Raw genomic sequence first — 25,755 nt, forward strand, 5'->3', positions numbered from 1 at the left:
TATGATTTATTAATATATTACAAGTATAATATATTAATATGAAATCATATTATTTAATTAGTATTGATCAAGAATTAATTTGGAATTAATTTTGTGATCAAAAGAGACTAATTAAATATAAGGGGATTGATTGTGTAAATCAATGATTCTTATAGTGTGGGCTAATGATCCATGGTTATTTAGGATGGGCTAAACCAATGATAATCCATGGATAGTCCATGGAGGTTAATCCATGGAGCCTAAGTAATATGAAAGGTCATTAGGGTTTACAAAGTGTAACCCTAGCATTTTCTACACTATAAAAGCACACCCTCATGACCAAAATCGGTTACACATATAGCCACAACATTCTAAGAGAGTGAAATTGATTTTGTGCAAATAACTTATTCTCTCAAGCCTCCTCTTGCATATTTCTGTTTGTGAACCATTAGAGGCATCACACTTGGGGTGCTCAAGCTTTCAATGGTCAAGAACTACAAGTCCTTCTAATAGCTAAGTCATCTAACTAGTTGTATTATTCATTTGACAATTTGTATGCTAGTTAGGATATATGCTTTGGAAAATTGATAATATGCATGTATAATTAGAGAAAAAATAGATCCAAAGCATTTAAGGTTGCATGTGCACCATAGGAGTGTTTTAGTGCTCAAAACCCAACAACGCATTCATTAAACAAGAGGAATCGGCGTCCTGGCCGGGCTCAACCCAACATGAGAGGCTAGACGGCAAAAAACAGAAGCACAATCGCCACTCCATGGACATGTCGAGGAGATACAATCCGTTCAACAAAGATGACAACATGAATGGTCATACATATGTCCATGAAATCAACAAAACTCCAGCAAAGGATAGCAAGGACAAGACCAAGTTCTGTATCATAAGAGCAAAACTCATGATACCACCGAATGCACGGTATTGAAGCAGGAGATCGACGAGAAAGAACTAGTTGGAAACATAGTTGACATAACAAAAGAGCTCAGAGCAAAATTTGATGAGAATAAACACCAGCATAAAAATTAAAAGGATGGGGGAAAGGACCATCAAAGGAGGGCATAGATACTTACCATCACCGGGCCCCGCCCATGCAGCAATCGCCATAGCTAGCACGTAGGCACGACGATATACCATCAAAACATACTCAACATCGCGTTTTCAATGAGTGACCCCAGGCCAGAACCTTGGGATCCGAACCACCCATTGCACATCGTTGATTTCATTAGCCAAAATCGTGTTAAGCATGTGTACATTGATAATGGAAGCAGGGTCAATGTGATCTATGAATACTGCCTTCGACGGTTACCAATGAATGGAAAAAACACCTTCAGCCACCACACCGAGGCCCGTTAGTTGGGTTCAGTGGTCACGACATCTGGCCAGCTGGAACAATTGTGCTCCCATTTATATTGGTCAGTCATGATGGGGCGAAACAGATAACAAGGGTACTCGAATTCTCGGTTGTTGACCGTCCGGTTGAACACAATATCCTACTAGGCCGGCCTGCACTTTTTCAGCTACAAGCGATTCCGTCTACTCTCCATGGTATTCTCAAATTCAACACAAGTGATGGGTCGGAAACGGTCGTATCAACCAATACAGATAGTGGACGTAGTGCCCAACGAGAAACAAAGCATGAAGCCCAATCGTGTTGAAGCGAAAATTGCCAGAAGGTGGAGAATCACAATGGAGGTCTGCAACAACATAAACGCTGGTCCGCGAGTCTAGGAAAAGGAAAAGAGATGTATTCAGATAACTCACAAAATTGCTCCCACAGAAAGAAACAAGCACTGACCTAAAGATGGCTCAGCCAGAGTATGGAGTGAAAATTGCAAGACAAAGAAATGCCTACCCGCGGGCAAGGGCACCAGTCTGGCCCACAATCAATGGCCGAGCCTTGCCCAACCAAAGAGTGATTCGGGACTCGAACTAGATCTTCCCCAATGTCAATGATGAACTAAAATCCCCTGGAATGAAGGTGCTAAGCACCAGGAACAACAAAGATAGAGGCGGAGTGTCACTCAATCTAACACGCAAGCTTTCCTATAGAAGAGAACCAACCAGGGCCTCTGATTAGCTGAACGACACCTCAAATAACAATGTGAAACGCAATATTGATAGGCACGCAGAAAAGCACGGGTGGTATTCTCACCCGACCAAAGGGAGGCACTTTCCAAGGTCGCAACATGCGTTGGATCAGAAAGAAGGGAAAGTGCAAGCGGTTGCGGAGCATGAAAGGCGAAATTCAGCTCTCCCACGCCAAGATCCGATGGTGGAAACAAGGGGAAACCCCAACCTATCCAGAGACACTTGCAGGAGAAAAGGAAAAGATGTACAACCATGATGAGGTAGTCAGAGCAGAACACTCAACCAAAAATAAAGCGGAGGCTGATGTGACAACCTGTTATTTTCTATCTTGTAAAAGTCAACCAAAGTCAAACATGCCAAATAAAAGTCAAAGTTATTATTTTGTTAATTTAATTAAGTTAAATTAATAATATTGGTGTGCAAAAACCCTTTAGTAAAAGTATTACAAAAATTAGAAGTGAAATGCATTAAATCAAGAAGGCTCGCAATTCCCTTCTTTTTTCAGATCGCAAACCGAAGGACTACAAACACCTCGGACCGTAAACGTGCGAGGCAGTAGAAAACTACCCCGGAGGGTTTCCTCTTTTCGGCTGTAAACCTCGCAACCTTATCCTTCTGACCGTAAACGAGGCTTCTTCCTCGGTTTGTGTTCTCGGCTGAAAACGCTATTGCCGACTTATACACTCCTCCATATTTAAGCAATTTAAACATGACACTTCTCATTTCTTACATCTTTAACCTCAAACATTGTCAAATTCTCTCAAGAAATACATGCGAAAATCACCTTTCTCTCAAGAACACCTCAACCGAAGACACCTCTTTTCCCTTGAATATCATGCGAAATTAGTATGAATCTTCTTAGGATCTTGTGAGAATCGTTAAGTGTTCTTATCATCTTTTGAATACACCTTCCAACCTTGTTAATTCACACCCAAGAACACCTTCCAATCTCCTTATATTGGAACGAAAACACTCACATCTTCTTGGTTTCACCAAGAACACCACTTGAATCATCAAGTGGCCGAAAACTCCAAACAGCCTCACGAAATTTTTCTAACACTCCTTTTGTAAGTATTCTTACATCTAAGACTATTCCATAACATAATTGTCACTATTTTCGCTAATTATGTATACCTATATTGCGTGATATGCTATTAGGACTCGATTTTTGATACGAGATCTTACTTGTGGAATTAAAACTACCATTACAAATCTTCACTAGAATACACACAAGGTGAGTTCATACCCCTGCATTTTTACTATTTTTCACTGTTTTAGAGGGGGGGGGGGGGGGACACAAGTCTAACATAAGAATATTGTGTTTACAATCAAATGATTTCTAAGTATTTCTAAACCGACTTTAAATTACTGAAACTCTTTTAAATATTGTCAAACTCTTTTAAATGTTTTAAAAAAACTCTTTTAAACTTATATTTTGCCAAAATAATATATATATGTATATATATATATATATATATATATATATATATATATATATATATATATATATATATATAAATAATATTTAAAGGGTTTAGGACTAATAATTCGCTTTATTTCCTTTTCATTGTTTGGATGTGGGCTTATAGTAGAGTTATTTGTCCGAATGTCGTTTAAATTTTAATTATATATATATATATATATATATATATATATATATATATATATATATATATATATATATATATATATATATATATATATATATGAATATAAAAGTTATTTCAATCAGATTCATATTCCCTTTGTAATATGTCAAGCAAAGTGAATACTTTCATGAATATTACATATCAAACAGAACACAAATATAAATTATAATAGGTATAATTTATGGAACTCTCATACTATTTTCACTAATCAGTTATACAAAGTTTAACGGTATACTCTCGTACAAATACTTTGAATTCAAGTATACTAGAAAAAGGACATACTATCAGTTCATTTATTTCAAAATGACTTTTCATCATTATTATATACGTAATCGTCAATATGGTTTTTTGTGAGACAATGTTCAGTTGCTTATTCATTTGGGCAATACTATTAAAGTCCTGATATTATAACCAGAATCTCCCGACAGAGAGCGAGACAAATGTGTATAGATCTATACGGGACTGACAATCCCGCACTCAGACTGTTCGCTACAGTTAGGCTGGTATGCCTATGAGTGACAAATGTCGTTACAGTTCCGGCGCCTACAAAGCGTCGAATCAGGCCTTCTAGTCATAACATGGTTATAATAACTCACAAAAAGATATTAACAATACGATTAGTGTATAAATAATTAAACCAAAGAGTACGAATACATAGTACTGATTTTACAAAAATACAAATTACTGTATTACATTACAATTTACAATTACAGCTGGTGGAACCAGGCACACTCATTTTTACAGGGTTTTCAAAGAGTAAAATTACTGAACTTGGAAAACATAAACAATACATAAAACAGTCTTCTTATAGTTTTATTGTGAATTAAAACTATGTTACACTATTTTATAGTACAACAACAACTACACAGAAAGGTTTTATGGTATTAAAACTACTTTTCAGTTATATTAGAAAATATTGGATTTTCTGGAACAATAAACATGATTACTATTTCAAGAAACAGAAAACAAGCTTTTAAACATAAATACTTATGCACTCACCAACTTAAATGTTGATACTCTCTTTTCAAAATACTTGTATTCTTAAGGAACCAGTAGACAGATACATCAACGGGATTTTGAGAAGACGGAGTAGTATAGAATCATGTCTTCTATCTTTTTCTATACATAACTTTTGATGTCATATATACAATGACTTGAACACTTATGTAAATCTTATACATTATTAATGCAATGGTTGTTGTACTTTGATTAGTATGATGCATGTGTTGTGATACTTAACATGAAGTCATCCACCCCCGGACGTTTCCGCCGCTCCGGTTTGGGGGTGTGACAGCTGAGAAAAAGGAGAATGGTCAAACTCCGCACAGGATAACCATACTCCAGGTGCCGACGCGAAGACCGGGCATGTGCCCTGATTCTTGGACATTCAGAGTCTATTGTTTTATGTCTTTCCTTTTTTAAGAGTTAATATAATTTTCATTTTGAAAGAGCTTTCCAGAATTCTGTTCAAACAATTGCGAAAACACAAAGTAAAGGGGTTGTGCATATTTTCCAAGTAGCAACAACGACTGATCACCTACGCTACTTGAGCAAAATCTATGCAAGGATGTAACTGTAGGTCTTAAAGAATCATAATCTTTACCTACAATTTGCCAATAACACCTCAGATCTGAGAATGTATAAATCCTAATTAATGGCACAGAGAAAGGGGTTCTAAAAGATTCATAACCTTTCCCCTAAAAATTGGACAGTAAAAGTTCTTGAGGTGACGATCTCGGCTGTGACAACCCTTTATTTCTTCTTAATAAAACTCTAAACTACAAGTGTGATTATTTAACATATATGCAAGATTATGGAGAAACCATGTTGTAATAGGGTAGTATAAACTTCATACATAACATAGACTTATACTAAAACAAACCAAATGTACACTAGTGCAAGTTGAGGGGCTAAACTTAACTTAATTCAAAGTGTAAAAAGGGTGAAATGTGCTTACGGATTTGGAGTTGTCCAAACCATAAACACATTTTTATGGGGGACACTCAAACCATGAACACCCTTAAGGGTGTAAACCAAATCCGAAAACACTATTCTAGAAGCATCAAATCCGAAAACCCTTTACACAATGACCAAAATCCGTAAACACCCTTTCCTTGATTGACTTTTGGGGCGAAAACACAATAAAGAGCCCATTAGGATCCGAAAACCCAAGTCATGGCCCAATTTCAATCCGTAAACCACCCCTATATATAAGAGTTTTGGCGAAAACACTTTCATTTCTCACACTTTCAATCCGTGAACTACCCCAAAACTCTCTCAATCTTCAACCGTGAACAACTCCATTTCCTTTCAAACTTCAAGAGATTACGCCCAGAATCTTCAAATCTTCAACCATTTCCCCAAGAACATTCATCATATCTTCAAATCTTCATAAGTTCACATGATCCAACCGTGAACTCATTTATCTCCAACCATAAACCCATTTTTGCCATCCGAAAACTCCATTTCCTCATTTCCAAATAATTCCAATTTAATTGTAAGTCTTTCTTATAATTAAATTATTAGTTAACACATTATTTAAATTAATTTATAATTAATTTAAATACGACGTCGAATATAATTCTTTTAGGAGAACGTTATTCGCACGTACGGTTACCCAGGGGACCGTCTCTACAGCTCGCTAATTCCGGATAACATACATTTGTGGTGAGTTCATACCCCTACATTTTCAATGTTTTTATTATTTTTAGGGAGGGATATAAGTAAAGCACAAGGACTTTTGTGTTTATACAAACATTTTTGTCACACCCCCAAACCAGAATGGCGTAAACATTCTGGGGCGGATGACTTCACGTAGTATCATAACAGTTGAATATTTGTAAAGAAAGTAAACCCAACCATCATAAATATAATAAAAAGTTACATTGTTGCATGTAATACATGTTTCAAAAGAATATTACAAATATGATGATTTAAAATGTTTTGATAACTGACGCCTTAGCGTTCCTTCTCCAAAAGCTGATGTTTACGTGTATTACTGATTCCCTGAGATATACAAGTAGTTTTGAAAAAGTATCAACAATTAAGTTGGTGAGTTCATAAGCGTTTTTGTGATAAAATTTGTATGTCTTTCGGTAAAAATAACTGAACGTGTTTTTCCAGAAAATCCAATATTGTCTATGTATGTGTGATAGTTTGAAAAAGTTCCAAAGGCTGGAATGCAATAGTATCTTTCATGCTAAAATGGTGAAAGTGGATTTATACATATATAATGTAATTACTGAATGCATTTAAGAGTCTCGTAAATCAAAAGTATTTCGATACTCCATGTGAGTTTTATAACCATGCTATTGACCCAGACTGCCTGTAACAACGTTCTTCAGGCGTTGCGGTGTTATGAAGTTTGTCACCCCAGACCTGCCGGTCTAACTGTAGCTAACAGTTTAGGTGCGGGATTGTCAATCTCATATAGATCTATACACAAGTATCACGCTCTCCCTACAAGAGATTATGGTTTATAATACAGGACTTGAAATGTGTACTTGAGAGTACGGTGAAGCCGGATGTCTCACAAAACTTAGTATCAATAGATTTACGGAATGAAAAGTCCACGTTTCTTGTAAACGAAAGTGTTTCCTTTTTACAGTGTTTATGTAAAGATGTCATGAATAACTCGTAAACTACACTCATTATAGTTTTTTTTCAAAAGTGTGTTCCATTTGGTGATAAAAACTCGATGTAATACCAACTTTGCATGTAAAGTGTGACATTGGTATTAATGTTGTTTAACATTTATAAACGAAATATAGGTAAAGTATTTGAAACCATATATGACGATGCGTATTTTAACATAAGTTTTTCTCGTGTTTCACTTCTATTTCCCCCCTAAAACATGAAAAAGACGTGAAAATGTAGCGGTATGAACTCACCTGGAAAGTGTGGTGATTTGAAGAAAACGAGATTTTCTCGGGCATCACTTCGACCGGGAAGTGGTAAGTTTCTCAGGATTCTCGGAGTTTCGGACCTTCTTCGGAACTTGGATATGTAACCGGAGTGTCGGGGTCGTCTCGGGGTGCTAAACGTAGAGTAGAAGTGAGAGAGAAGAGGGAATTGAGCAAGAGAAGTCGGAACCCTCACATCTTATTTATAGGGTGAACTTTCGGGACTCACGTCGTGAGCATGGGATGGCTCACGTCGTGAGTTTGGCCCGTAGACGCGACGCCTGGTGGTCTTGCTCTGGCACACATCAGTCATAGACTCACGTCGTGAGTCTCTTGCTCACGTCGTGAGTCTTCGGATAAGGTTGGTGTGCGTGCCCCGAACTTCAGAAATTCATATCTCTCGCATACGAGCTCTGATTCCGACATTCTTTATATCCACGCATAGGGGAGATTATGCTCTACAACTTTCGTTTAGACTCCGTCGGCTAATTTTGACTTATGTTTTTAATATTATACTTTTAATAGGCCGGGACAGGAAAAATTCATTAAAAATTCATAGCTTCTTCATCCGATGTCCGTTTTCGTCTGTCTTTTTACCGTTGTATTACTATTGTCGAGATCTTCAATTCTCGTTAGGTTGCGTCGGCTAAAAATCGCTCGATCTCTATTTCGAGTTTTTAGCTGTCTACTGCTATATCCGAAATTTAGAAAAATCATAACTTCCTCATACGAAGTCAGATTTGGGCGTTCTTTTTATGTACGCTCACGGTTTGTTATTATCTACGACTTTCGTTTAGATACCTAAGGCTAAAAATTATTTTATTGAAATTTCACTTTTTACGCTTAACAGTGTTTTACCGGTTGTGTCGCGGATTTTCGATTGATCATAACTTCTTCGTTATAACTCGGATTTGAGTGTTCTTTATATTTTTGAAAACCTTGACACAATATCTAACATTTTACGTATCCCATTTGAGACTTTAGAACACTTCATTTTTGACGCTATTTTTATTGATTCCAAAATAGATTATAACATTTGACTTTTTGAACAATACATTGACTTGGAATATCGGGTTGTCACATCATCCCCCCGTTAGAGGGAATTTCGTCCCGAAATTAATTATACATTAAGTATTTATGGACTAGGGAAAAGATGTGGGTATTTTTGTCTCATTTGATATTCGCGCTCCCAGGTGTATTCAGGTCCTCGCTTGGCATTCTAACGGACCTTCACAATGGGTATGCGACTTTGTTTTGTTCTTTTAATTTCCCGATCAATGATTTCTACAGGCTCTTCTACGAAGTGGAGACTCTCGTTGATTTCAATTTCGTCTAGAGGGATGAAGAGAGTCTTATCGGACATACATTTCTTTAGGTTCGACACGTGAAAGGTAGGGTGTACGTTATTGAGTTCCTGCGATAGTCGTAGTTTGTATGCTACCGGGCCGATCCTGGCAAGGATCTCGAATGGTCCGATATACATTGGGTTTAGTTTCCCACGTTTTCCAAAACGTATTAATCCCTTCTAGGGGTGACTTTCAATAATACCCGGTCCCCAACCTGGAATTCCAAGGGTTTCCGTCTTTTGTCCGCATAACTCTTTTGTCTATCTCTTGAAGCTTTTAATCGTTCTCGGATTTGGATAATCTTCTCTGTAGTTTCCCTTATGATTTCTGGGCTAGTGAGAGTGCTGTTAGGTACTTGTCTTTTAGCTAGTTGCGTGTCACCCACTTCAGCCCATTACAGAGGTGATCTGCACTTACGGCCATAGAGGGCATTGAATGGAGCAACCTTGATGCTAGTGTGATAGCTATTGTTGTACGAGAACTCAACCAATGGTAAATGGGTATCCCAAGCCTTACCAAAATCGATCACACAAGCTCTTAGCATATCTTCCAAGGTTTGAATGGTTCTCTCACTCTGACCGTCGGTTTGTGGGTGGTAGGCGGTACTCATGTCTAGCCTCGTTCCTAGAGATTTTTGTAGTGACTGCTAGAACCTCGAGGTGAATCTGCTATCTCGGCCCGAGATAATGGATATTGGTACACCATGCGATCACATAATTTCCTTGATGTATGTTCTAGTTAGTTTCTCCAGTTTATCCGTTTCCTTTATTGGTAGGAAGTGCGCGGATTTGGTTAACCTGTCGACGATCACCCAGATGGTGTCAAGTCCACCCATTGTCTTGGGTAACTTGGTTATGAAATCCATGGTTATCCGCTCCCACTTCCACTCGGGTATTTCAGGTTGTTGCATTAATCCCGAGGGCTTTTGGTAGTATACCTTGACTTTGGCACAAGTCAAACATTTGCCTACATAGGTAGCAATTTCGGCTTTCATGTTTGGCCACCAATACAGTTTCTTGAGATCCAGATACATCTTATCTGAACCGGGATGTACGGAGTATCGAGTCTTATGGGATTCATTCATGACAACATCTCTGAATCCGCCAAACTTCAGCGTCCAGATCTGATTCATGAAGTAACGAACTCCGTCATCCTTGACTTCAAGATTCTTATCCATTCCTATTAAGGCTTCATTCGCCACATTTTCGGATTTCAAGGCTTTTATTTGAGCTTCCTTGATTTGTGTGGACAGGTGTGAATGGATCGTCATGGTTAAGGATTTCACTCGTTGGCCCGAGTATTCCTTTCGGCTGGGGGCATCAGCTACTACATTAGCTTTTCCGGGATGATAACGAATTTCGCATTCGTAATCGTTTAGTAGTTCTACCCACCGCCTTTGTCTCATGTTGAGTTCCTTTTGATTGAGGATGTGTTGAAGGCTTTTATGATCGGTGAAGATTGTACATTTTGTGCCGTAGAGATAGTGTCTCCAGATCTTTAGAGCGAAAACGACTGCTCCTAGTTCGAGATCGCGCGTGGTATAGTTGACCTCGTGCGTGTTGAGCTGTCTCGAGGCGTATGCGATGACCTTCCCTCGTTGCATTAGGACACATCCAAGTCCCTGGTTTGACGCATCATAGTAGACCACAAAGTCTTCTGTTCCTTCTGGCAAAGATAATATAAGTGCGCTGCATAGGGCTCGCTTTAGTGTTTGGAATGCAACGTCTTGTTTTTCTCCCCAGCTGAAGGTTACACCCCTCTGAGTCAGGGTGGTAAGTGGCTTAGCAATCTTCGAGAAGTTTTGTATGAACCTCTGGTAATACCCAGCGAGGCCCAAGAATTGTCGGATTTCCGTTGGAGTCCTTGGAGTTGTCCAGTTCTCGATTGCCTTGATTTTGGAAGGGTCCACGTGTATCCCTTCCTTGCTGACCACATGACCCAGGAAATCTACTTTCCGAATCCAAAATTCGCACTTTGAGAATTTTGCGTATAGTTTCTCTGTCCGTAATGTTTCCAAGACCTGTCGGAGGTGTTGGCTATGTTCCTCTTTACTCCTTGAATAGATGAGTATATCGTCTATGAACACGATCACAAATTTGTCCAGGAAAGGACGTCATACTCGGTTCATCAAGTCCATGAACACCGTCGGTGCATTAGTCAATCCGAAGGGCATTACTACAAACTCGTAGTGACCATAGCGAGTTCGGAATGCCGTTTTGGGAACATCTCCTTCCAGGACTCGTAGCTGCTGATACCCAGATCTTAAATCGATCTTTGAGAAGTAGCTCGCTCCCTGTAGTTGGTCGAAAAGATCGTCTATGCGCGGTAAGGGATATTGGTTCTTGATCGTGAGTTTGTTCAGTTCCCGGTAATCGATGCACATGCGAAAAGGTCCGTCCTTCTTCTTTACGAACAGAACCGGTGCTCCCCAAGGTGAGAAGCTCAGCCTGATGAATCCTTTGCTGAGAAGTTCGTTCAGCTGGCTGGATAATTCCTGCATTTCCGCCGGTGCTAGACGGTACGACGATTTTGCTACTGGGGTAGCTCCGGGAATCAAGTCGATTTTGAACTCGACTTGACGTTCTGGTGGGACTCTTGGAAGATCTTCAGGGAAAATGTCGGGGAAATTGCAGACTTCCGGAATGTCTTTAATGTCTTTCACTTCTCGTTTCTTGTCTACCACGTGGGCTAGGAAGGCATGATATTCTTTGCGCAGATATTTTCGGGGTTTGACGCAAGAGATGATTTTTAAATTGGTACCGGGTTTGTCACCATAAATGACAAGAGTTTCGCCACTTGGCAGATTTAGGCGAACAACCCTTTCGTGACACAGAATATCAGCATGGTGAACGCTTAACCAGTCCATACCGATGATGAAATCAAAGCTTCTTATAGTGATCGGCATTAGATCGATTTGGAAAAAGTGTTCATTTAGAGCTAGCGTACAGCCTACATACAAATCGTTTGTGCTTTCTGTTTTACCGTTTTCCAATTCTACTGTAAATATCTTATTGAGTGCTTGGGGGTTTTTGATTAAGTAAGTGTTTGAATTTATGACTCACAAAACTTCTCTCCGCACCACAATCAAAGAGTATGCATGCATAAATGTCGTTGAGGAGAAATGTACCCGTAACCACTATGGGATCGGCTATTGCCTCGTTCTACCCTATTTCCAATACTCTTCCTACGCCGCCAACATTCTTTGCCTTAGGGCAATCCCTCTTGTAGTGCCCAGTTTCCCCACACCCATAACATGCCTGGATCACTCCAGCACCAGGAACTTGGGTGATTGGTCGCGCCGGTGCCTTACAGAAACGGGCAGTGTGCCCTTTCCTGTCGCAGTTTTTACAGTACATCTCCCGGCAATTCCTGTTGTGATGGTAATTGCATTTGTTGCACTTTGGTAGGTTCCCAACATATTGTTTCGCTGGCGTAGGGGTAACATGGACATCAGTGGGGGCAGTAGCGGCATGGACCGCCACTATCTGTTGTTTCTTTGAAGGTTCTTGCGAAGATTGACCTTTCCTCTTGTTCCAAAACTTCTTCTTCTTGTTGTTGTTGGCATTGCTGTTATTGTTGTTGCTTCCTTTGGTTGGTTCTGGGACGACGGTCGTGACATCTTGGCAGACCCCATGATCAACGAGGTACTGTGCCAGTTGCTTGGCACTGTCGAACGTCGTGGGTTTGGAAGCTAGCACACTTCCTCGAAGCTGGGGCGACAGCCCCCAGATATACCTTTCCACCTTCTTGCTTTCTAAGGCCATCATCCCTGGGCAAAGTATAGTCAAGTCACTGAACCTATTCGTATAGGTTGTGATGTCCGAGCCCACCATAGTCAGGCCCCAAAGTTCCTGTTCAAGCTTCTGAATCTCGCCCCTTGGGCAGTACTCTCGCAGTAGCATTTGTTTCAGGTTCTCCCAACCCATAGAGTTTGCCACCAGCAGAGTTAGTGACTTGATGTGGCCATTCCACCATGTTAGGGCTCGTTCGGAGAAAGTACAGACAGTAAATTTTACTTTGCTCTCTTCGGGGCATGAGCATATCTCGAACACAGCTTCCGTTTTCTCTATCCATTGGGATAGAGCCATTACTCCCCCGGTTCCATTAAAGGGGATGGGTTTGCTGTTGGAGAAGTCCTTGTAAGTACATTCCCCAGAACGACCGTGGTTTTGGCCATTAGTAGAGCTATTTATTCCTCCTCCGGATCCGTTGTTACTCATTTGTGCCATTGCTACGGTTACGGCAGCTGTTACAGCAGCCTGAAAGGTAGCAGCATCCATCGATGGAGGGGGTGGTGGAGGTGGTGTTGGTGCTCCTGTAGTATTGAAGTGTCGGGGATTCCTTCTTGGCGGTATGATTCTGCCATAAGTTAAGATACTAATTCTTGATAAGTCTTCAGAAATGATTATGGAAAGTCTTAGTGTTATATGTTTTGCGTTTTGAACATTACCGAATTTTTTAAGTTAATGGAAACTCACAATAATAAGTGTATGATTTCCTTAGTATTTTCAGAACTTAATAGAATACTCAAAGAAATAATAAATGCGTGTCAATTTCATTGATATTAATATTTGGTACAACGATCAGGAAAATTTGACCTTACATGGGTCTAGGTTACATCAATGAAAATGGGAAAACTTGACAGCATTCCGACCCTCGAACTGTGTACTCACAATCCGTCGGGTTTACATTCGTAAAGGAAAGAGTAACACCAACGCTTAGTCGATAAGTATATACATAGTGCCAGAAGTACGCGCTCTACTCCGAGCGGGTAGCACGCTGCGGACCGTGGTATGTGGTTGTGGAAGTCTGAGCTCGGGCTACTTGACGTTCAGCCTCGATGATGCGCCTCTCCATTGCGGCTTGGCTTTTACGGAACTCCCTTACTTCGCCTCTAGCAGCAGTAATGTCCTTCTGAAGGGAAAATGTGTGCTCTATTGTTCGCTCATGTTCTTCGTCCAGACGATGAAGACGTACCGCAGTGACAGCAGCGGTGGCCCCAATGTCCAATAGTTGGCTGGCATTCACTCTTGATTGCTCGCCTTGGTTGGCAATGCGACGAACCATGACAGGGAGTGCCTTGTCAGCTGAACCCCCGTTGCTGAGGTTATAAAAGCCTCGTCCCATGCCGTAAGGTGGTCGTTGTCCTTGTTCCTTGCTCCATCGTTTCAGGTCCACAGCCCAGCGGGGCGCCGGGCCCTGAAAGTTCCTTCGGGGAATTGCTGCTTCTCGAGGAGGATTGTAGATCTCCGGTTCCGAGTCAGTGCTCCCACCATCTCCTCCCTCTTCCGACTCTTCGTCTGGGTCTTCCTCGGGATCCTCTTTGGAATCCTCCTCTGGCTCTTCCTCGGGAATCTCTTCGGGATCTTCCTCTGGGTCTTCCTCAATCCAGCCTCCATTACCCTGGTTAGGGTAGTAGGGTTCCCCGGGAATGTGAAATCCTGCCATTTCGTCTGATCGAGAATAGAGGTACGAGAATTATATATAAAACTTGGGAGTAAAAAGGTAATTTTTGATAAGTAAAATTTTTATTTATTTGACGATTCCTAATTTTTAACTAAATATCGAGGTTCGCACGATTATTATAGTTCTTATAGTTTTATAAAATACTCCTATAGTATTTCAAATTTGTAAGTTTGATTATAGTATTTTCTTCGGTAAGTTTTTGACTTATTGCTCACTACGACCATTCCTCGACATACGTTGGTCACATCTAGGATAAATATAGTTGGTCAGGCTATATTTATTCTCGATCTGATTACATACCCCGAGGCCTAATCGTAGCGTCGCAACTTGTCTTAATACTTTTGTATAGTTTTGACTATGATACTAAACCGATGCATGCATGTACTTATACTTTTATAAAAATAAAAAAAATATATATATCATTTTAATTTATTAAAAGTATAGTCTGTGAAAAGTTTTTGTCAGAGGGTTTTTAGTCCCTTTGCATTTATAGTTTGTATATCTTATGTGGTTTGATATACTTAGTTCACTATAAACAATGCTCTGATACCAGTCTGTCACACCCCCAAACCAGAATGGCGGAAACATTTGGGGGCGGATGACTTCACGTAGTATCATAACAGTTGAATATTTGTAAAGAAAGTAAACCCAACCATCATAAATATAATAAAAAGTTACATTGTTGCATGTAATACATGTTTCAAAAGAATATTACAAATATGATGATTTAAAATGTTTTGATAACTGACGCCTTAGCGTTCCTTCTCCAAAAGCTGATGTTTACGTGTATTACTGATTCCCTGAGAAATACAAGTAGTTTTGAAAAAGTGTCAACAATTAAGTTGGTGAGTTCATAAGCATTTTTGTGATAAAATTTGAATGTCTTTCGGTAAAAATAACTGAACGTGTTTTTCCAGAAAATCCAATATTTTCTATGTATGTGTGATAGTTTGAAAATATTCCAAAGGCTGGAATGCAATAGTATCTTTCATGCTAAAATGGTGAAAGTGGATTTATACATATATAATGTAATTACTGAATGCATTTAAGAGTCTCGTAAATCAAAAGTATTTCGATACTCCATGTGAGTTTTATAACCATGCTATTGACCCAGACTGCCTGTAACAACGTTCTTCAGGCGTTGCGGTGTTATGACGTTTGTCACCCCAGACCCGCCGGTCTAACTGTAGCTAAGTTTTTCTCGTGTTTCACTTGTATTTCCCCCCCCCCCCTAAAACATGAAAAGGACGTGAAAATGTAGGGGTATGAACTCACCTGGAAAGTGTGGTGATTTGAAGAAAACGAGATTTTCTCGGGCAGCACTTCGACCGGGAAGTGGTAAGTTTCTCGGGATTCTCGGAGCTTCGGACCTTCGTCGGAACATGGATATTCAACCGGAGTGTCGGGGTCGTCTCGAGGTGCTAAACGTAGAGTAGAAGTGAGAGAGAAGAGGGAATTGAGCAAGAGAAGTCGGAACCCTCGCATCTTATTTATAGGGTGAACTTTCGGGACTCACGTCGTGAGCATGGGATGGCTAACGTCATGAGTTTGGCCCATAGACGCGACGCCTGGTGGTCTTGCTCTGGCACACATCAGTCATAGACTCACGTCGTGAGTCTTCGGATAAGGTTGGTGTGCGTGCCCCGAACTTCAGAAATTCATATCTCTCGCATATGAGCTCTGATTCCGACGTTCTTTATATCCACGCATAGGGGAGATTATGCTCTACAACTTTCGTTTAGACTCCGTCGGCTAATTTTGACTTATGTTTTTAATATTATACTTTTAATAGGCCGGGACAGGAAAAATTCATTAAAAATTCATAACTTCTTCATCCGATGTCCGTTTTCGTCTGTCTTTTTACCGTTGTATTACTATTGTCGAGATCTTCAATTCTCGTTTAGGTTGCGTCGGCTAAAAATCGCTCGATCTCTATTTCGAGTTTTTAGCTGTCTACTGCTATATCCGAAACTTAGAAAAATCATAACTTCCTCATACGAAGTCAGATTTGGGCGTTCTTATTATGTACGCTCACGGTTTGTTATTATCTACGACTTTCATTTAGATACTTAAGGCTAAAAAGTATTTTATTGAAATTTCACTTTTTACGCTTAACAGTGTTTTACCGGTTGTATCGCGGATTTTCGATTGGTCATAATTTCATCGTTATAACTCGGATTTGAGTGTTCTTTATATTTCTGAAAACCTTGACACAATATCTAACATTTTACGTATCTCATTTGAGACTTTAGAACACTTCATTTTTGACGCTATTTTTATTGATTCCAAAATAGATTATAACATTTGACTTTTTGAAAAATACATTGACTTGAAATATCGGGTTGTCACAATTTTTAAGACCTTTACAATTATTTCTAAACGAGCATTCGCTACACTTTCTAAAAATATTTTATATATTTTAACCCTTTTGTAATATGTCGAGCATAAGGGTATTTTACTTTAATACGATTAAATTTCAAACGTTTTCAGTACATTACCGAACATTACGAATAAACTATAATTGGTATAGTTTGGAGACCTCTATACTATTTTGCTAAGTACAATACACAGAATCAAAACATTTATTCAAACTATAATAGGTATAGTTTGGGAAACACTACTCTAATACATTGGTACAAGTTTACACTACTAAATAATTATTTAAATATAATTATTTTACACTACAAGTACATTACTACAAGGTTATACATACAAATTCAAATACGAGAAAACACTACTACACTACACTACACGTAAACTAGTTAATACAGGGTTGTGTGACACTACTTCGATTGTATCCACCAGGGTACGAAACTAAATCCTATACTAATATAACCAGAGTCTCCTGGAGGGAGAGCATGAGATTTATGTATAGATCTATATGGGACTGACAATCCCATGCCCCGACTGCTAGCTACAGTTGGAACGGAAGTTCTAGGGTAACAAATGTCATTTCATTCAGACGCCTGAAGAACGTCGTAGAGGTCACTAGGTCATATCAAGCATGGTTATATGAAACTCACAACAGTATAAAGTAATCATAGGTTTATGGGATTTCAAATCTTCAATTAGTTTTATTTTAATTAATAGAACTACTATACACTACAACTAGAGGATTCCAGAGAATACAAATACATGGTTTTATTTTAAGTAATAAAACTACTATACATTACTGGTGGTAGCCAGGGTTTTCATACAGAACAATACTATAAATTACTGGTGGTATCCATGGATTTCATACAAAGGTTTTCATACAGTATATTACTATACAAAATTACTGGTGGTATCCAGGGATTTTGTTCAAGAGTTTTCATACAAAACATTACAAAACAGCTGATGTAAAAACCGGTTCAATTCGGTCATAGTTCGACGATCAAACCCCCGTGGGCCGCGATGCAATAAAGACCAATGGCACGTAGATTGGGGTCTCTTAAGTATAGGTGTTTGTAATTTTAATTTAACCAGCCGAGGTTTAACAAACTAATAAAGTTTACATGGTTAATATATATAAGTTCAAATTTATATATATATATATATATATATATATATATATATATAAATATATATATAAATGTGTGTGTGTTAATTACCTTTGCAATTATCTAAATACATGTAGGATATGTAACGTGTATATATTCAAAATAAATATACACTTAAAATTTCGTGTTGTGTAAAAATCCTAAAAACCAAATACCTTATATACGTACATACACCAATACTTCTAATAATATATCAAATTCAAATAGAGGAATATACAAATACAAACAGCCAATGGACACTAATAAGATGACAGCCAATGGACACTAATAAATTGACAGCCAATGGACACTGTAGGGGAATGACTTTATTCCTTCCCTTTTTCTTCCTTGTTTCCTGCAATCTATCAAAGAATCCCAAACACTTTTCCCTACATTGATTCCCATTAAAACAATCATCCATTCTTCCATTTTCAAAGACAATTAAACAGAATCAAAACAATCTTACCATTCTTCCACTTTCAAAGACAATTAAACAGAAACAAACATCGGAAATACCCCCCTCCCCATCGAATTCCCGTTCTTCCCCTGTCAAATAATCAAAACCCAATCACTATCGAAAATCTGTTGATCAAACTCCATACTTTGCAATCAAAATCACAACCACAGACAAAGAAAATTCGGACAATTCAACAAATGTGGAAGCAATCAAAAGTCAAATTGTAAGTCACAGGATCTTCTGTAAATCGAAACCCTTACAGTGAAAATTTGATCGATCCTTTGTATCTGCTTGCATCTTTGTTCCCAGCCAAGATCGATTTTTGTTCTTGATCTCGTGTTTATCTGCAACAAGAACCACATTTTCCAGTTCATTCTTCCTTCTCTTTTCACCATTGTTCTTCCTTCTCTTTTCTGTCAAACGAAACAACCAAACGTCCCAGTTAATCCATCGATTCCAGCCAAACACATACCTTATTCCAACCAAACCAAAACAGAAAGAAGATAGAAACAAGGAATTACCTGAGCATATAACCCCATCTACTCACCTGTTGAACGTCGACCAACAGCCTCACCCCGATGCTTCCATTTCTTTTTCCTTATCAGTCCAGCCAAGCACCGAAGGAACCTCCTTCCTCAATCGCTGCTTCTTCATGCCCTCATCTGTTCGTACCACATCGACCCTCGCTGCTGCTCCATTCCCTTTCTTTGCTTCGGCTTATCGAACCCAGGAGACCATATCGGTTTGTGAAGCCGACCGACAAACCATCGCTGCTTCTCCATCCCTCCTCTTTGGTCTCGTCGACCACCGACGATGCTCCCCTGATGGATTTACCATCACCGGGCCAAGTACCACCATCGTCGCCTCATTATTTCTTTGAATCAGATGAACCCCGGAGTAGCCTCTCCGACCCACCCACGATCGATGCCCATCGGTGCTGCTTCGACGGCGTTACGTTCCTTTCTCGTTCCCGATCAAGTGAAAGGAAGAAGGCGACTCTTCTGTTTTTGGAGCCTGTTAATCAACTGGAAACGGGGTAAGAGCCCTGATCCTTTTTGTAAATGGATCCACTTGTGTGGATCGGTCATGGAGCCCCGATAAAACCAATGAGTTTTGATTTTGACCCGGTCAAAGCTAAATCAAACTTGTATTTAAATTAAACAGAATTGGTCCCTTCCCCAGAAAAACCTAATAAATTAAGTCCTAATACCCTAGAACAATTTCAAATGCACATGTTTAACCCCTGTCTTGAGAATAAATCTCAATATCAGTCCCTGAAGTATGATTTTGGCAAAATCAAACCCTAGAGTTTATTCATTTTAAGAAAAACCACCATATACTTAATAATTAATACAAAACTACCATTTGGTTTATTAGGAAATACAAATATACTCGGTGATTCGTCTTACGAACGAGGTATGTCACGTAACAAATCTTATGACAAGTTTCTCAAAGGAATGCAAATACCGTACCAATGGAACTCACGCTTCAAGGGTGAGTTCATACCCCTACATTTTATATTTTTATTAAGTTTTAAGGGGGGGGAATACAAGTTAAATCATCAATATCATAATTAAACGTTTTCAATAGATTACATCAGAAAAGTTGAACTTCAATCACGACCGGTTTTGGTAAACTTAAACATTTTAGTTTTCAAAACAACACAAGGTGCAAGTAGTTCAAGTTCTTGATTTTCAAATGGCTACTTGCACATCACCATACGAGTTTTCTATAATTTATACATAACTCAGTATTGGTATAAATATTGTTTTGTTTACGCTACATGTATTTGTAGTGCATTGTCATTTTGTTTTGTTTACGCTACATGTATTTGTAGTGCATTATCATTTTTAGTCTAATCTCCATAACTATGCCCGTATTCTTGAGGTACGTTATGGACAATAATAGCGCTATTGGGTTTACCACCCCACCTTGGGACGCTAAGGTGATTGATCGCACGTGGTTGAGTGTGTATGATGATTAGATGCTCCATCCTATATATATACGTATGTATATGTATAGGGTGAGGACTATTTGTTGTTGTTATCCTTTGTTAATCAACTTTCAATTCTATAAACCATTATCTCGAATACAATTGTTTGCCAATTTCAAAAGAAAACAAATACTATGTTTGTAAGTGAAAAGCATTTAATAATACAAAACAAAAACTTATGAACTCACCAACCATCGTGTTGACACTTTTTCAAACCACTTGTACTCTCAGGAAATCATTAAACAGGTAACCAAGTGTTGTTGAGAATGGGATGCTAAGACGTAAAACATTTCCTATCTTGTCCATGTATTGTAATTGATTTATAAACATGTAAATCATAATGATGTAACTTTTCAATTATATATATATATATATATATATATATATATGTTGGTTGTGTTTACTTGAATTACTATTGCAATTGTTGTTATGATATTATACATGAAGTCCTCCACCCCCGGACGTTTCCGCCATCCTCGGTTTGGGGGTGTGACAGATTGGTATCAGAGCACAGTTTATAGTGAATTAAGTGTATCAAACCACATAAGATATACAAACTATAAACACAATTGGGACTAATAGTCTCTGATTTGTGCATTTTCCAAATAAATATACCTTTAGAAAATAAATGTTTTTCTTAATTAAAGTATACCTACCAACATTCATACAAAGAACAGGGTCACAAGTACAGAACAAAAATATTACGATTGTTGGACAACACAGGTGGGCTTAGAGACATATAGTCAAGTCGGGGAAGATGTAGCCTGATCAACTACATTATCTGGGGTTTGACTAGCGTGTGCCTAAGTACGTTTGTGAAGTTTCAACAAAAAAAAAAAAAAAAAAAAAAAAAAATCAATAGACAAACACAATGAAACTAAAAAGGGTATCAATCTATCAAGAGAAAAACACATACAATGTAGATTTAAAATCCACTAATTATAACAAAATGGCTAAAAGAAAAGGTAAGGACTAAGGATTTTTAAGTCCTCTCTTCTTATAAATAGCTTTGAAGCAAGCTTGCCTAAGCCTCTTTGTTCTTTCTGTCAATTCCATACCGGGCAATTTCTCCATCATCTTCTTGTGCCCTGCTAACGTCTCTACCTCCTCCTTTAATCCCAACTCCTAGTTTATTTTAGGTAGATGCAATACAATTTTCGTGTGAGTTCATGAAATTTACAATGAGTTAAGTTTATGTAAATATAAATCAAAAATCGTAGTAAAACAATTGATTCGATGTGGCATATGCCTAAGGCCTATGTTTATGTTATAAAGAAACTAATAATTAAAATTTTAGAAAATACCAAAACTACTTTGGTTACCAAGTGCATGCATACATGCATGAGTAATGAATAGAAGGTTATTAGAGTAGTTTACCTTGGCATTTTGAATGAGGGATTCAAGGCTCTTAAGTTTCCTATGAGGCCATCTGTTTATGTTTAGCTCCCTGCATCTTTTCTTCAATAATGTTGCCCCTATCCCTAGTTCCTTTGCTGCCATGATTATCGGCATCTCAAAGTACTTCGCTATCTCTTCAAACTCCAATGGTCTCAATCTATTTGCCACCTTACGGCCACCGTGAGCAGTGGTGGCAGCACTAGAACTACCAGTAGCATCACCACCGGGTTTGCAGTCTTCCCTGAAACTAACCGATGGTAAATTACCATCCTCCCAACAATCCCATAAGCTTATGTCTTCAAGGGGATCCAAATCGTGAAACTCATTTCTAGAAATGATGTTTTGATCTTGGTTAAGTACTGTGGAAACGTGCTGATCAAGCCCTTCTGGCAATTTTTCTGATAACTCGTAATTATGATGGTCGAGCATGTCACCACTGTCAGGAAAAAAAAAAAAAAAAAAAAAAAGCAAAACTCAAGATAATCAAATCCAACCCGATGAAATACTCTTTTGATCACTACAAATCCAAATCATGTTTTGATCAATATAGACAAAATCACTTTTCTGTGCGAAAGATAGGGTAATGAGTGACGTTTATATATACCTGAAAAGATCTTGATGATCAAAGTACGGAAACCAATCGAGGTCTATGGGGTTTTGATGATCTGCAGGTGGATCCATTTGTGAGGGAAAAGTTAAAAGTTGCGGTAAGAATGTGATGATTTATATAAGTGAAGTAGGAGAAGTAATTAATAACAAATAAAGAGGAAGTGAATATAAATACTCGTTGAGCCGTAACTTTCTTCTTCCATTCACACACGTATAAGTATATACTGCTAAAATCTTGACTTGTGTGCCGCATGCATTTAATGCTTCACATGTCTACCCTGCAAATCCTTGACTTTGAAGCGACGTATCAGTTCCCATATACCTCAGATTAAATTCTTTTCACTGCATACTACCAGTCTTCAATCATGCAAAAGAAAACACGACTTGTTGTAGCTAAACTACTTACGTTCGTTATAATTATTTGACTCGTATAAACTTGGTTGCTATAAGCTGCTTTGTATGTGTATGCTAGTGTCAATTCATGAGGTCTTATCACATTTAAGTCCCTGGAATCAGTTCACACTAATCATTAACTCGTTTGAGTATATGGTCATCATGGATAACGCTAGCCAGAAGTAGACAACTCCTCACTTGCACGATTCGCTTGAGTGCATTTTACCATTTTATACACTATGTTTTTTTGATACATATAGTAGTCCCTAGGGCATAATTCGGTCATTAGGCTGGGGATATGAACTCATGAATGGGGACTTGGTACATCTACGAGTCTTGCATCACGTTTTATCAACAAATCGTGTATCTCATTTTAGCAACAAATCTTGTATCACATTTTAGCAACAAACTTTGTTTCCCCTGAGAAAATGACAGTTGCATCTCATTTGGGCAACATACTTCATCTCTCATGATAACAACAAGTCATGGTAATAGAATAAACTTGACATCATTAGTAGTTACGTCTCATATAACTTCTTGTAAACATCATACTTTGACATTACTACCAATATTCATGTAAATTTCTTTTGTGTTTCAGAATTTTAAATTTATGTTTGAGTGAGAATTAGGTTTAGTGAGTTGCATATTCATTAAGGAAGACCTCAACCGTATAAGGAAAATCTAGATTTATCATACCTATATAACATCTGGAAGAGAAACATGTTTTGTATTCAGTTCCCTTCTCGATTATAATTCTAACAATGTCATACTTTAGCCTTTTAAATGTACGAAGAAATGATTGAACCCTTAATTCCCATATCAGCAAAGTAGAATAAATCAATCATTCTCATCGCTATCAAACAACTTCATACCGCTAAATGTGAAAACCTAACAATATTGTAAACCATAAACAAGTCCATATATATTTTTCATCCATACCAAAACTTATCTTGTAGTCGATTATCCCTAATCAAAGCATCGTATGTTCCCCACGACGGTATACATCATTAACATCCTAAGTGGTTAAGACAGTTGATGATCAATCAAAATCTTTCGCATAGTAAACTAAGAATTTTAATTTCACAGACAAAATTAGCAAATCTAAGTTTAATTGACACAACTCATTGGGTTGAAATAATTCCTCAAATCTGATAAAATCCTTTTGAACCTATACCTATTCGTAAATTTTATATTACTCGTCATATAGTTTGAAAATAATTAGCTAACCCAATGGGGCAAAGTTTCACAAAACTAGTCTAAACATACGTATCTAATATCGTAATATATTAAAACTAGTACCGAAAAAGAAAAAAAAAAAAAAAAAAAAAAAAAAAAAAAAAAAAAACCACAACTTTTCTCTTAAGGTACTTCTTTCTTAAATTTCGGGACGAAATTCCCTTCAACAGGGGGATAATGTAAAAACCGGTTCAATTCGGTCATAGTTCGACGATCAAACCCCCGTGGGCCGCGATGCAATAAAGACCAATGGCACGTAGATTGGGGTCTCTTAAGTATAGGTGTTTGTAATTTTAATTTAACCAGCCGAGGTTTAACAAACTAATAAAGTTTACATGGTTAATATATATAAGTTCAAATTTATATATATATATATATATATATATATATATATATATATATATATATATATATATATATATATATATATATATATAAATATATATATAAATGTGTGTGTGTTAATTACCTTTGCAATTATCTAAATACATGTAGGATATGTAACGTGTATATATTCAAAATAAATATACACTTAAAATTTCGTGTTGTGTAAAAATCCTAAAAACCAAATACCTTATATACGTACATACACCAATACTTCTAATAATATATCAAATTCAAATAGAGGAATATACAAATACAAACAGCCAATGGACACTAATAAGATGACAACCAATGGACACTAATAAATTGACAGCCAATGGACACTGTAGGGGAATGACTTTATTCCTTCCCTTTTTCTTCCTTGTTTCCTGCAATCTATCAAAGAATCCCAAACACTTTTCCCTACATTGATTCCCATTAAAACAATCATCCATTCTTCCATTTTCAAAGACAATTAAACAGAATCAAAACAATCTTACCATTCTTCCACTTTCAAAGACAATTAAACAGAAACAAACATCGGAAATACCCCCCTCCCCATCGAATTCCCGTTCTTCCCCTGTCAAATAATCAAAACCCAATCACTATCGAAAATCTGTTGATCAAACTCCATACTTTGCAATCAAAATCACAACCACAGACAAAGAAAATTCGGACAATTCAACAAATGTGGAAGCAATCAAAAGTCAAATTGTAAGTCACAGGATCTTCTGTAAATCGAAACCCTTACAGTGAAAATTTGATCGATCCTTTGTATCTGCTTGCATCTTTGTTCCCAGCCAAGATCGATTTTTGTTCTTGATCTCGTGTTTATCTGCAACAAGAACCACATTTTCCAGTTCATTCTTCCTTCTCTTTTCACCATTGTTCTTCCTTCTCTTTTCTGTCAAACGAAACAACCAAACGTCCCAGTTAATCCATCGATTCCAGCCAAACACATACCTTATTCCAACCAAACCAAAACAGAAAGAAGATAGAAACAAGGAATTACCTGAGCATATAACCCCATCTACTCACCTGTTGAACGTCGACCAACAGCCTCACCCCGATGCTTCCATTTCTTTTTCCTTATCAGTCCAGCCAAGCACCGAAGGAACCTCCTTCCTCAATCGCTGCTTCTTCATGCCCTCATCTGTTCGTACCACATCGACCCTCGCTGCTGCTCCATTCCCTTTCTTTGCTTCGGCTTATCGAACCCAGGAGACCATATCGGTTTGTGAAGCCGACCGACAAACCATCGCTGCTTCTCCATCCCTCCTCTTTGGTCTCGTCGACCACCGACGATGCTCCCCTGATGGATTTACCATCACCGGGCCAAGTAC

Source organism: Lactuca virosa, chromosome 2 (genome assembly GCF_052849685.1).
Source record: "Lactuca virosa cultivar CGN04683 chromosome 2, Lactuca_virosa_CGN04683_v6, whole genome shotgun sequence".
Lineage (NCBI taxonomy): Eukaryota > Viridiplantae > Streptophyta > Magnoliopsida > Asterales > Asteraceae > Lactuca > Lactuca virosa.